This window comes from Phascolarctos cinereus, unplaced genomic scaffold, assembly GCF_003287225.1.
Source record: "Phascolarctos cinereus isolate Bilbo 61053 unplaced genomic scaffold, phaCin_HiC Scaffold_3;HRSCAF=262, whole genome shotgun sequence".
Taxonomy (NCBI): Eukaryota; Metazoa; Chordata; class Mammalia; order Diprotodontia; family Phascolarctidae; genus Phascolarctos; species Phascolarctos cinereus.
The window spans coordinates 217462442-217477950 of NW_027555736.1; the positions used below are offsets into that span (position 1 = coordinate 217462442).

The window sequence follows — 15509 nt, forward strand, 5'->3', positions numbered from 1 at the left end:
TTTCATAGGCACTACTAAGTTTACCACTACCTTTGCATATTGGCAAACATTCTTTAATGTATTGTCTTAAAGGTATGACTGAAGTACTGAGAGGTTAATTGATTTGTCTTAGGTCACACAGTAGATATATGTCAGATATGTACAAGGGTATTCTCAAACTCAGATTTTACTGACCCAGATGCCTCTGTCTGGGGTAGATGCAGGGTAGAGGTGATGGAGAATATCAGTAAAGGCCTCATGTAACAGGTGAAACTTGTTTGTACTTTGAGGTATAATAGTGGTATGATTAGAAAGATATGTAATTTAGTTCTGACTAATTACCCCATGTAAATATGCTAGATGAATGGATTGAGGAAAAGCTATAGTTCCATTGCCATATAAACTCCCACTGAACATCACCTTATGAACCAAAATACCTAACCCCTATTTCTGAGTTATGGGAATAGTATACAGCATTCTATGTGTCAAATGAAACAAATACTAAAATTACACAAAAAGAAGAGTATAGCTCATCATAAAAGAGAACTCTGTTAAGGGTAAATTCTACATTATATTTTAATATGAAAGTTTTATTGGAGAAAATAATTTATCTTTTAATGATTTTATATCATATGTCTTGTGTACAATAACAATTTACTCTTGATAGCTCTTCTTAGCTTAACCTTTTTAAAGACTTTTGCAAAACTAACATTTTCAAAAATGTTTGAGTCTATGTAGTTATAATTGTTTCATCCTTTTTCATTCCTATTGACTTAAAGTCACAACAGAATTTTAGTTGTTTTGCGGTAAATCTCTGCTTGCTGACAATCCCTCACCTGAAGTCATCATTGCTGTCCCAAACATCAAAATGATATTTTTGAAAACCAAGAGTTGTCACAAAGCTAGCCAAAGGGAAATCCTTTGGGCAACAAAGTAAAAAAGAAACAGCTGCCTGAAGGAAACATAACTATCATCTCTTTGTGTTTCTAATTCTGTGTCTGTTTCTCTATCTCTCTCCTTACTCATAGATGTGTGTATACACATACATGTGTGTCTATATGTACATAGACACACACACCCATATGTACCTATATATGCAAACAGACATTGAGATGTTCTCTCTCTCTCTCTCTCTCTCTCTCTCTCTCTCTCTCTCTCTCTCTCTCTCTCTCTCTCTCTCTCTCTCTCTTTCTCTCTCTATTTCTTTCTCTCTCCCCCTGACCCAACCCCTGCATATCAGGTTAGTGTCCTTAAAGAAATGACTATGTGGTTATTGTTCAATCTCTCTTAACTTCCTAGGGATAACATCCAGTATTGGAAGGATGGATCCCTACTATTTACAACTGTAGCTTCTGAGACCTTGCTGATATGCTTTCCACTTAATCAAAATCAATTATAATAGCATCTTTAAGACATAGACATGGATTATTAATATGTGATATGGAAAATCAAGAATAATCATAACATATAATAAATAGAAGGCCATAAAATGATTAATTGTAAATGTTTTGAAATAGAAAAAAGTGAAAATAATCATTACATTTACTTAATTGAAGTAAAAAAAGTCAGAAATCATCAAGTCTACCCATAAACCTATTGTACCTTCTCTTACAATGCTCATACTTTGATGGGGGATAGTAGACATATATTTACTGGAGCTTAGCCGTGAGGCACATGAATAAGGAAACCCATGTACTTGGAGAAACTAAGAACTATTTCCTGTTGGCCTTGATCTCTTAAAGTACAGGTGTCAAACTCATGACCTGAAGAACCTTTAAGTCCAGCTGGAATAAATCAAAATGTAATTAAGAAATGTCTGATAAAACAAATACAAACATGATACAACCTAGATGATGTTAATTTATTTTTCTAAGTCAACATGCGGCCCACAGGGATCTGTTTCTATTTGATTTGACACTACTGTCTTAAAGGAATAGTCTAAAATACGTGTCTCTTAACTAGGCAAAAATGATTCCATGATATCTTTTCCCCTTATCAGCCTCACAATCCTTCTGGTAAAGATGCTTCCCTACTACTTTTGGTCCATTGAAATAGCACCCATCTCTTTTAACACACAGCCACCCTTTCAGGCTGCTGAAATAATGTTTAGCTATTTCAATGCTAAGCAATTAGCTTAAGCTGGAAAGCTGCCAAATTCTCAGACTTGCTTTGGATTTGAATTGTTCATTCTCAAACTGTAGATAGCAATAGCTTCCTGCTACCTCTCTTAAACCAGCTTTTCAAATAGAAGAGCATTTTGTTTTATCCAGTCAGCTTTCAGCAAAGAAATACCTTTCTTCCGGTCAGCACAACTCCCAGCAAAACAGCTAAAAAGACTACTTATAATTTGAGCTCTTGTCAGCACCTCTGTAATGTGTCATCTATCAGCCTCCTCTCCAGCTTCTATATTCACCTATCTCCTCTTTCCCATATTTTCTAATGCCTCGATAATGGCTTTCTCAAAAGCAGTGCCCTATCTCTAATTTATGATATGAAGCTCAAAAAAAAAAAAACCTTTTCTGTCAGGTATGAAGTCCAAGTCCTTATATAATCACCATGCAGTCTATAAGAGTTGTTTTTTTATGATTTCTCCATTATATACTTAATTGAAATGCATCATATATAAATGAGTTGATGGGCAACAGCATCCTATAACTATTCTTATCTCAGTAGAAGTTATGACTTCAAACATATCCTTAAAATACATTTATGTGAGTGGCAGTTTTCTATCACGTCCATTTTAGTGTCTCTCCTGAAGTAGTTTTTCTGAGGGGTTGTGTTTCTTCTCAATCTGATGTTTCCAGCATTTTGTAAAGTAATATCATTTTTCTACCACTTTCACAAGTCAAATGACAGGAGCAGTGTATGTGACTATACACATATTTATACATATACTTATGTTTATATGTATATATATATATATATACATATATATGTATTATTGTATTTATACTTTGTATATATGTGCATTCACAAGTCTGTGTATATATATATATATATATATATATATGTGTGTGTGTGTGTGTGTGTGTGTGTGCATATATATATATATATATGCATATCTACACACATTGTGTGTGTCTTTGGGTTTTTGGGTTTTTTATGCCTGGTGTAGATTTATTAGGAAGCTTCTTATTCTCAGGGAATAGAAAGCTGTGCACAGAAGAGCTCAAAGATTCCTGGTTTTTAAGAGGCATTAAGCATCACGCCACAAACAGCACTTTTTTCCTAAATTCCAGTGTCACCACAAAGATGGCCATACCCATGTGAACAATTCCAGCAGACACTACCCTCACAGGTTGGTTACCAAAAGCAGGAAGAAAGGGTGCAAAGCTATAAATGTGGTCAAGAGTTTAGCTTTCCAGTCACAATCCCAGAATACTTCAAGAGGGGGTAGCAGCTACCTGGTAGACCTGAATAGCTAAGCTATAAGAAACATAAAATACTTTACACAAACAGGAGGGAGGAAGCAAGGAGAGGTGAACAAAATCTCAAGATCTTGGAATGCTATAGGCAATCCAGTAGTGGTAATCATTGATTTTTAGAAAGGTTACACACAAGTCCTGCCACAAAGGGATAAGAACACATAAAGAGTCCACAGCCACATTCAAACTAGGAAATCCATGACTTCCAGATTTTCAACAAATTCAAGACCAATTTCTACAGTGCCAAACTGCCCTCAACAATCCAGTGGCCCTTTCCAATGGTTTGGTGTCCTCAGTTTTCAGGCCCCAAGCAACCAAGCTTTTGCGGAGGCTGAAGTAGTCATATGTCTCTCAAGTCCCATCTTTTCTCTTCCAAAGTGGTTGTCTGACATCATCACTGACACAAAAGCTTCTGTAGGAGCCCCAGCTTGCCTTTAAAAAATGAAGTGTGATGCAACCAAGATTAAGAGGGAAGCAGAAAACTGGGAAATAATTTTTACAACCAATGTCTCTGATAAGAGCCTCACTTCTAAAATATATAGAGAACTAAGTCAAATTTATAAGAACACAAGTCATTCCCCAGTTGAGAAATGGTCAAAGGATATGAACAGGCAATTTTCAGATGAAGAAATGAAAGCTATCTACAGTCATATGAAAAAATTCTCTAAATCACTATTGATTAGATAAATGCAAATCAAAACAACTTTGAGGTATAACATCACACCTATCAGATTGGCCAAGAAGACAGAACAGAAAAATGATAAATGTTGGAGAAGATGTGGGAAAATTGGAAAATTAATACATTGTTGGTGTATTTTGGAGAGCAATTTGGAACTATGCCCAATGGGCTATAAAAATGTGCATAGCCTTTGACCTAGCAATACCACTTCTAGGGCTGTATCCCAAAGAGATCATAAAAATGGGAAAAGGACCCACATGTGCAAAAGTATTTATAGCAGCTTTATATGTGGTGGCAAAGAATTGGAAATTGAGGGGATGCCCATCAATTGGGGAATGGCTGAACAAGTTGTGGTATATGAATGTAATGGAATACTATTGTGCTATAAGAAAGATGACTTCAGAAAAACCTGGAAAGATTTGTTGTGGACTGATGCTGACTGAAGTGAGCAGAACTAGGAGAACGTTGTAACAGCCACATTGTGCTATAACTAACTTTGATAGACTTAGCTCTTCTCAGCTATGCAAGGCTCTAAGATATCTCAAAAAGTCTTATGATGGAAGATGCTACCCACATCCAGAGAAAGAACTATGGAGTTTGAATGCAGATAGAAGGATGCTATTTGCTCTTTTTTTTCTTCTGTTTTGTTTTCTTCTTTCTTGTGGTTCCTCCTATTGGTTCTGATTCTTCTTTACAACATGACTAATGTGAAAAATATGTTTAATAGGAATGTATATGTGGAGCCTATATCATATTGCATGTCGTCTTGGAGAGGGAGATGGGGAGGGAGGGGGCGAAAATTTAAAATTCAAAAGCTTATGGAAGTGAATGTTGAAAACTAAAAATAAATTAACGAAAAAAAGAAAGAAAGAAATGAAGTGTGTCTGTGGAGTGACTGCTGGACCTTGTAATCTGCTGGATTAGCTGATGCTTCATAATTGCATATGGTCATCTCATGTCCATGCATCTCAGTCTGCTCTCCTCTCAGTCCAATATCAAACACCTCTGTGGTGTCAGGCTGCAGTGTTTTGGTTTTTTATTTGTTTGGTTAGTTGGTTGTGGGGTTTTTGTGTGTGTGTTTTTGTTTTGTTTTGTTTTGCTTTGAAATATGAATAGAGAAATGATAGACATTTTCAAAACGAGAAATTTTTGTAGCATATTCTAATTCTCCGGTGAGATCTCGATTTATACTAAAAGTCTGACCAGGTTCTCGGTCTGTATCATCAAAAGACATTTGTGGAATGTTTTTGAACAGTCTCATCCCTGAAGAACGCAAGTCATCGCTATCTCCCGTAATAACGATTCCTTTCAGTTTAATGTTCCCCGTAAACGGAATATTAAACAGCGACTCTTCATCAACATCACTTTCGACAAAGTTGGTGAGGTCGGTCCGTTCCTCCCGGCTTGAAGCGTCCGCGGCCGCCGCCCTCGCGACTCTCGTTTAGGCACTGCAGGCGCTCCAAGCAGATGCGGCACGTAAGGCCGCGTAGAACAGGCTGCGCTGCTCCAGCGGCTCACCCGCCGCCCCGCCGTCCTGCCGTGACTGTGCCGGTGCGACATGACGCTGACTCAGGCCCCGCTGCAGCCCCTGCCCGGCCCCTGCTCTGGCCTTGCTACACCGTGTGCGTGCGTTTGTTAACAATAATTAAGCTGCTGAGGCATTTAGTGCCTGGAAGTTTTATTATTATGAGCCATTTCAATTGTCTACGGATAATATGAGCTTCAGTTGTTGTTTTTTTGTTTGTTTTTGTTTTGTTTTGTTTTGTTTCGCTGAGTCTAAGCAACATATAGACCCTCTCTGTATACAAAATTCAAATTCCTATTCCATGACTTTTTGCATTGTGAAAATTTACTAATAATCATAACATCATATAATCTTTGAATTGGAAGATCCCTTAGAGGTCATCCAGTTCAGCTTCATAGTCTCACTTGCCTTTAATAAGAAACCTACACACAAGAATCTACTTCTTTTGACCACATTGCTAACACAACTTATATTGAAACTATTCATCTCGTAAAGAATGACCTCTATTATGTTGTTCTTGTCTAAATAAGTTGAAAACTGAGATGGCAATTCAAGGTAGTTCTTAGCAATCCCATCTGAAAAAAAAAAGTAAGCTTTAGGGTATATATTTCATTTAAAAAACAAATGGGATAAGTTTCTTTGCATGTGTGTATTTGTTTCTTTCATTTGTTTTGCTTTGCAGAATGTCAGAGATGAGAAAGTTTTGCCTATTGAAGTGCATGAAAATTTTCCATTATGACTTAGCTCGTATCTGTGCTTCTTTCGAATGTGTATTTTTAAATCTCCTTGATTTCCACCCCCCTTTGAGGACAAAAACATCAGGGGGCTTATTTATGCAATTGCTGGCTGCTTACATGTTAATGGAGATTTGAAATTAATAAACTCCATAAGTAATTTCTACTAAGTGTGGGGATCAAATGCTACTATATATTTCTACTATCTTTAATAGCTATTTCTGACATTTTAATTTCCATACAGATTGAGCATGTTTTTTATTGGTTAGGAACTTCATAAATAAAACCAGTTGCCTTCCAGAAGATATTAAGATAACATTTAACTTGATAGAAAGTCAATGCATGGACTCTTGGATTTCATCAAGATACACTAAATCTCTTAGAGTTTGGTTTGGCATTATGTATCAGAGGCCCTCTTTGCCAGGACTAGTGTGTGGCTTAGATCTCAATTCCTTTAAGAATCAGAGGGCTAGTCATGCTGAGCGGTCAAGGTGGACTGTGCCTGAAATCTCATTATCATGAGCTAATTGCCTCCTTAGAATCATGAACCAGCTGTCTGATCCATTTTCATGACTTGTATCAGGGCTTCTTTCCTGGCTCCTTGCATATCAGACTTTGAATCCTAGGACCTTTCTAACCACCTGATTTCATGGCATGGCACCAACCACATAAAAAGTGGCTTTTAACCTTACTGTTCTCTGAATCCAATAATCACCTTTCTTCCAACAAGTAGAGATTATCCACCCAAATCTCATCCTACCTCTTCACAGCTGAAATGCTACACAGTTATCTAGGTATTATCCTTTTAAATCCTGAGACAGAGTAGAGTCATGCTTGGCTGAGACTGACTAAACCAATGGAACCACAACTTTTGTTATTGTAGGTTTTTGACATCATCATTTGGCCCTTTGAATATTATTTCTCCCCTTCTTAGAAAAATCTCTGGTCTGGCTTAATATACTTCCCAGCATATTAGTTTCTTGGGTGTTTTTTCTACTAAATTTGTTCATTTACTACGTTATCCAAAATTCTCACCCAAGTCCATGACGTAAAGGTCTCAACCCATCTTGTACCCTAGGACTCTCTCTCTCATCTGAAATTCATTGATCTTCATCTATTTCAAAATATTTTGTGGCCCCTGTCAAAACAGTCAGTAGGTCTCATGCTCTATCCAGGCTTCCCATGGGAAAAAAGTGGATCATTAGCTCCCTCTGTGGTTTTCCACCTTAAAAATACCTGTTTTTCTCCATTGGTCCCCTGATGTCTTATCTCTTTCATCACTAGTCTCCCAGCACTCCTTGTTAAGTCCTTTAGTATAGACCTCCTTTGAGTAATGGCAATAGTAGTAGATTATGAGTAGGCCTGAGAGATGGATTTATGGAATCCTCCTAATCTTGGATACTTATTGAGTCATCCATGTGTCTGTCAGTGTTTCTCATCATTGCTAAGGATGTGGATGTGAAGCAAGTGTGCCCTTCATTCATGAATAAATCAACGTCTGTCTTTGTTCCCTTCTCCCTTGCAGCTGCATATGGAAAACAGATGGCAGGGCTTTGAAGCACCTGCTCTAAGCTTTGACTTGCCTGCATTTTTAAAGTGATTAAGATGGGGAGGGGGACAGATTTCATCAAATCACATTCAGGTTTTTTGGCCTTTAGGAAGTAAAGAGAACTATTGAACAGACTTTGTCCTTCACTTCACCTCTTTGGAATTCTCTTTACTATGCAGCTCCAATTTCTGATTGTACTCTGTATTTTAATTGCTTTTCAGTTACAACTTAAGTCGTTCTTTGCAAAGAGAAGGCTAGGTTCCTATGTAGTGGACTTAATAGAAGAGGTTGCTGTGGGTATTGGATAATATGTTGGCAGAAAGTAAAGTTATGAAAAACAACAGAATCTGATGTTTATAAAGAGCTTTAATGTTTTTTAGTTCATCAAAACCTGGAGGACACATGCTATCTACAAAGAAGAACTGAAGAACATTGGTTTTTTTTTTAAAAGAGGGACTGATTCCCAAATATAAAGACAGGTATAAATCCCTTTCCTCTGTCTTATAGAAGAATTGTAGGTAGAACTGAAGGATTAAGAGCTGAAATGAAACTCAAAACTCATCCAGCTCATTCTCTTCATTTTGCCAAAAGGGAAACTGAAATCTAGGGAGGTCAGGTGACTTTTCCCTTGCTCACATGGATAGTAAGTAGCAGAGTCAGGGTTCAAATCTAGTTTTTCTTTGCATTTCTCTTTAATGCTATATTGATGCGCATTTTGTTCTTTATTATGTTTCTATCACTACCTACTGAAAAAAAAAACACCCAAGGGACAAACTGATAATGAGACTCCCTGATCATGTCAAGGCTGGTTCTTGGACAGCTAACATATAATCTTGGTTGGACCTGCCAGAGTTTGTGCTGGAGGCAAACTTAAGAACCTCCAGGCCACAGTGAGATGTCAGTAAGGTTGTGGTAAAGTTATATGAGGAATAATTACCAACAAATCCCATGCTAATGGTACTAATTAAATTAAGTATCACATAACTATAGAAATAGAACTTCATTTGATCTATATAAATAACACATATAAAGTTATATAGTTATCATCTTAAGATAAACAAGACACCAAGAAAAGATAAATAGATGAACAGATTTATGACAACCACCAATTGGTTATCTACTCAATGGAGTTCTTAATTTATATTATATGCATAAGTACACGTGATTGATTCACCAACTGCTACTTAAAAGAAGCAGTTAAATATCATTTTTACCTAACTAAGAACTGTTGGAAGGTAGGAGAGAATAGCCAACCAAAGAATAGACAACAATACTAAACTAATTTTTCATCATTTTGCTGCTTTATTAATGCAAGGTTTCCCCAGAAGTCTGCTTCAAAGGATAATTTTGAAGCATTAAAAGGGCTGAATGAAAATTTCACCAGCCATAAATAAAATATGCAGTTGGTTGAGAAAAGATAAGAACATATTAGGAAGATAAAGGCCATTATGTAATCTCCCCAATGATTTCTCATTAAGACTGAACTTTTGAGAGAATTCTGTCTAAAATGCTTTTATAATGAAAAGTTCAGATAGGTATCCATTTTATATAGGAATTTTGTCCAAAAAGTAGAGTGAGAAGTGGAAGCCAGCAAATAATAAACTGATTCCTACTTTGAACAGACTGGTTTGATTAGATGGTCTCTATGGGGCCTTTTGACTGATACGATATCAGTGATTATGTTGGATATTAGTGAATAACCAGGATAGAAGTAGATTATCACGTGCAAGTCCATACTAGAAAAACTACTACAGGATGCAGCTTAAGGGAATACCAAAGGACAAAGAGTATAAAAGGAATAAAATACGAATATGATGCCAAAGGCCCACACAATAACAGAAGGTGACATTTACTGTGGATTTTACATAGTTTACAAAGTGTTTTTCTTTTATTATTCTTCCTTTAATTATCTCCTTTTATCCTCAAACAATGCAGAGATAGTTTCTATAAGTCTCCATGTACAGTTGAGAAAAGTGAGACTCAGTAAATTTTGCTGATAGGACCAAAGTCACATAGCTAGTCAGACCTAAAATTCAAACCAAATCTTCCAGAATTCAATTTCAGCAAGTTGACTATTCCACAATGAGTCTTGATTTGAGTGTCTTTTTTCTTATCACCAATATTGTGCAACATTTTAAATTAGTAACCCCAAGGGGAGAGAGAAGACAGTATTCTCTCATATGTCTAATTCTATAACCCAATTATATGCATGCTAATCAAGCAATCAATAGATATTTTTGAATATCAAAGACTGTGCTGTGTCAAGTTGGTTTTGCCCACAGTAGGTAGACTAAATTAATGGTGGGATTCAAAAATATAAAGTTTTACTTCAGAATTTATATTTGTTGAATGAATGAACTAAATTTCAGTGTGCTGAGACTACTGGGCACCAACAGGCAAAGGTGGAGATGGCACTTTTTGTTGTTGCTGTTGTTGTTGCATGGGAGATTTCCTTGTGTTGCTAATATGAAATTGAGCTCTGGGAAACAATTGAAATGGATGCTAATTGCACTGTTATTACTGCAAGAGCATTTAGGGGATACTAATAATGGGAGTTGGGCTATTACATTGTGGATTAGGCCAACTTGTCCATGGTCATAATCAGAATGTACGTGTTGAGAATAAGCACCATGTGCCAGCAAAGAAGTAGATTCTGTGTTCCCTCTTGAATTTATTCTTGCTCTATTCTGTGTATTTAAAAAAAATACTTCTTCAATGTTCTTTTCATTGTTATTATCATTAGCTCATGTCACTATGTGCCAACTCTCCCCCTGTCAAACTGTCATTCACAAAGAAAAGCCTTCCAAGTTTTAAAAATTAAACATATTCAAGTAAAACAAATCCACAAATGGCAGTGACTGAAAATGTATGTTTCATCTTCTGCTTCTCTCTCAACATTGTCAAGGGGTCACATGGGATGTGTCAAATAGGAAATATTTCATCATCAGTCTTTAGGAGTCATAATTGGTCATTACATGGTTCAGAATTTTTTAAAAGTTGTTTTCTTTTATATTGTCGTGGTCACTGTATACATTGTTTTCTTGGTTTTACTCACTTCACTTTGCATCAGTTCATACAAATTTTACCAGGTTTTTCTTAATCTTTCATATTCATAAATTCTTACTGCATTAGAGAGCTCAATTATATTCAGATGCCAAAACATATTCATCAATTTTCCAGTCATTGATCATGCACTATATTTCCAGTTCTATTATGCAAAAAATGCTATTTTGAATATTTTTGCACATGTTATTCCTTTCATTTTATATTTGACCTTTTGGTGTATGTGAGTATTGGTAGTATTTTGGAGCAAAGGATATGCATGATTTAGTCAGTTTCTGCCACTGCTTTCTTTTAGAGATGAACCAAAGCCTAGAAAAAATTAAGTGATTTTTCCAAGGTCACCCAGATCCGAGGTCTATTTGACAGAGCTGTTACTTAAGTCCAGGTTATCTGACTCCAAATCCAATGCAAATTCTTTTGCTCCATGCATCTTCAAATACTTGGAGGTAGCTATCTTATCACCTGGATCTTCATTTTTCTAGGATGAACAAAGTACATTAACCAACTGCATGTGGCATAGACTACATATCTGCAAACTGTACCCTGTAGGCCAAATCTAACACACTGCCTATTTTTGTATAAACAGTGAGCTAGGAATTTTTTTTTATATTTTTAGTTTTTTTTTAAAATTAAATATGTGTGATTCTATGCTACAGACTCAAGCTCTTTCACCATACTTGTTAAGAAAGTTCTCCAGCTTATCAATATTCTTCCTAAAATGATATCTATGCATAAATATAATGATCCCTGTATGGTCAGATCCAGGCAAGTCAACCCCTTCTTGGAAGCTGTTCTTTTCTTGATATTGATTAATATAATTTTAACTCACATAGTATACACTTGAATTTTATGTAGCTTTGGGTATACTAAAATCTACATAATTTATTCAGATATATTGCTTTCTAGTCATGCCTCCCCACATGTGCTTGTGAAGCTGATTTTTGAAACCAAATGTGAAACTTTAGATTTATCACTATTAAGGATATAGACACACACACACACACACACACACATATATACATACATACATACATACATATACATGTATGTATGTGTGTGTGTGTGTATATATATATGTATGTTTGACCCTATTTTGTAACCTATCAAGGTCTTCTTGAATCAGATTCTTGTCCTCTAGTCAGCTATCACTCCAGGTTTATGTCATCTACAAATCTTACAAGTATGTAATCTATAACTTTAATGGAATCATTTATGTTAAGCAGCATAAAACAAAGCAAAATCACCATGGAAATCCATTATGAGGCCTCTTTCCAAGTTGTCATGGAGTCATTAATCAATGCCTACTTTTTTGATCAAGACTTCCAACTAACTCTTAATCCATCTAATTATAGAAATAATCTAGCCTACATCTTTCCATCTTTTCCACAAGATTAACATGAGATAATCTATGAAATGCTGCACTAAAATGAAGGTGAAGTGTATTTGTAATGTTCCCTTGATCCACCTGTTTAATAGACCCATTCTTGATGAAGTTATGATCTCTCTTTGTGATCACCGTTTCCATTTCTGCATGTTCTTTAACAATCTCTTCTAAAATGTTGACAAGCCTGAAAGTCTACATCAGTGAACTGTAGCTTTTAGACACTCTTCCCTTCCCTTTTTTTGAAAACAGAAATATTTGCTCTTCAATTTCTTAGTACTTCTCTCTTTCCAGCATCACTAAGAGTAACTCAGTAATGACATCTACCAAATTCTTTCATTTCCAGAGGGTATAGCTCTTCTGTGCCAGATAACTTAAATAGAAGTGCTCTCTTAATATCTTCTCTTTATTTATTTATTTTAAAAATGTCAGGGGGCAGCTAGGAGGCACAGCGGATAGAGCACAGGAGTACCTGAGTTCAAATCCAGCCTCAGACCAAACACTTGACACTTACTAGCTGTGTGACCCTGGGCAAGTCACTTAACCCCAATTGCCTTAAAAAAATAAATATCAGATATTACTCACTTATTAGCATTTTTGTCTTGTCCTTTATGGTTCAAAGGACACTTACCCTGGCAGGGAAAAAAAAAAAAGGAAAATATTGAGTAGATTTGCCTTTTCTCTGTTGCTGGTCCATCCACCCTGTGCAGTGGTCCTGTCCCTTCTTTGATGTTCCTCTTTCTCTGGTTTAATAGGACCACTGGATCTGGAGTTAGAAGACCCAGATACAAATTCTGATTCTGGCTCTTTTGAATTGTGTGACATTGAGGAAGTCACTTAGTCACTCTAGGCCTAACTCACCTCATCTATAAAATAAGAACTCTGTCTCTTCTGAGGTCCCTTCCAGGTATAGGTCTATGATGCTATAAAATAAACAGATGAACTTTATAAAATAATCTTCATTTTTCTCTTTGCCTCATATTATTCTGGTAGTTACACTTTTGACATTATGACACAATTTTATTAAGACTATATAATGCTCCCCCACCTCAACACACACACACACACACACACACACACACACACACACACGCACACATACGCACGCACAAACACACATACCACTATTAATTGCTTTGGATTTTTTTTTCTTTGGAACATAACATTAAAGCCACATTATCAGTTGAGTTCTCTAGGCATCAATATTAGTCTCTTCAGCTCCCATTTTTCTCCCACATTTTAATGATTTTCTTTTCTTTTTTTAGTCTTTGTAATTTGATTCTTGAGAGTTTTTTTTTCTCATTTCTCTCAGGCTAACTTCTCTATAGGTTTTTGCCCTTCCCTTCCCCCCACCCACACTGCTGCGTGATGCAGCCACTCATGCCCATCATAAGTTTTTCAAAGCAAAATTATTTCCTCTGGGGTTAATCTCAAATCTGCATTCATTTTTCCTCAAGATACTTTCTAAAATGATTAAACTGTTTACATATGGCATGTAAGCGGAGTTAAAATCTTGGTTGCACTCAATTTACAGAGTACTTACTGATCAATTAGATACTTACAAATTAAGAATAAATCAATGTAAATCACTGGGTGATATATACCATGTAAACCTCATTTTTCAGCAATGTTTGGGTTTAGCCCTGCAGGAGCTCACAGATGGATTTGTTTTCAACACATAAGAATAATATATATTTCAGCTATATGATATCATTCATGTGAAACACTATAGTGACCCAACTTGAAATTTTAGATGTAAATATAGGTTCTACTGAATGATTACAAAAGCACTGCTTGATCTCCTCTACTAATCCCTTTATCTTGTTTATCAGAAGAGTGTTTACTTGGTGAATTCCATCTCCAAACTCTCTCGGTAGAACCTCAAGTAGCAATGATACCAATGACCAATGATACCTACCACTCTGATGACAGAGAATTAACTACTACAGAACTGGTAAGCTGGAGTCAGCTCCAGCCAGTTTATGAGAGCTAATTGTTAAATTTTCAGTGAGCATTTTCACATCAGACATTAGCAAATGCTACAAAGCAGGGCTTGATTTATTGTTTTCTTGATTACGTGGACTTAAGAAAGTAACAGAGAAAATGTTAATAATGTAGGTTAAACTTGAAAGTTGGTCTTTCCTCTTTTCAGACCTGTTTATAAAACATTTATCAGTATATTCTTGAACTACTGTCACTACTTTTAAAGAGTTGATTAGCTTTGACCAGTGATTCTACTATTTTCGCTGGTTTATGAGTAGTCACAGTATAGAATGACAGCATGACATAATGGCTATAGAGATGGCCTAGGAAACAGAAGACCTGGTTCAATCCCTGTCTCTGGCATGTGTAAGCTGTATAATAAAGAGTATATCACTTAACTCATAAGTGCTCCCTGGCAGCTTTCTATGACTCTAAGTCGCAGACCTAAGTTGAATTGTTAGAGGGAATTTCCATATCAGGAGACCTAGTTCTCACTGAAATCATTAATCATAGTAATTTAAAAATTCAGTATTTTTAAAAAATAATTTAACTAGTTGTCCATTGCACATAGCCTCATTGTACCCTAGATCTCTTGGCTAAACAGTTTGTAATATTGGCTTTCAAAAATTATTCAATAAATATTTAAAATAATTATTAAAATATGATTCCGTACTTAATGAACACCAGTTAATGTGTATTTCCAGATGCAAAAAAGAGCATAGAAAACGATATTGCATTAAAAAATCATGTTTGTCTACTGCAAACTGGTTTTTTCATTTGTTTAAGCATATAATAAATTCAATATGTTTGTTTCAAAGCTCTCCTGCTTTTTTATATCCTCTTCCAAGCCTTCTTTCTTTCCTTTTATGTTTTTTATGCAACATCACCATTATTATTTTCTCTTTTCCTGATTATTTTTTTCAAAAGAGGAACAACCAAACAAAAAACTCCCCTTTATACACACACACACACACACACACACACACACACACACACACACACATACACATACTCCATGCATCCTGTCAAAAAATGTCTGTCTCATTCTCTATCACACCTAGACCATCTCTTTACCTGGAGGTAGGTAGCAACTTTTCTTATCAGACTTTAGTAGTTACAGCTTGGCATTGCATTAATTGGAATAGTTTAGTAACTCAAGGTGTTTTTTTTTAAATTTCTTTATAATTTTTT

At 35.9% G+C, this 15509-nt stretch overlaps 2 pseudogenes; one reads left to right on the plus strand and one right to left on the minus strand.

The window, feature by feature from the left end:
- Nucleotides 1-1715: 1715 nt before the first annotated feature.
- On the minus strand, nt 1716-5643 carry LOC110202199 (PITH domain-containing protein 1 pseudogene; annotated as a pseudogene).
- Nucleotides 5642-15509, plus strand: part of LOC110202203 (uncharacterized) — a 118969-nt pseudogene continuing 109101 nt past the window's right edge.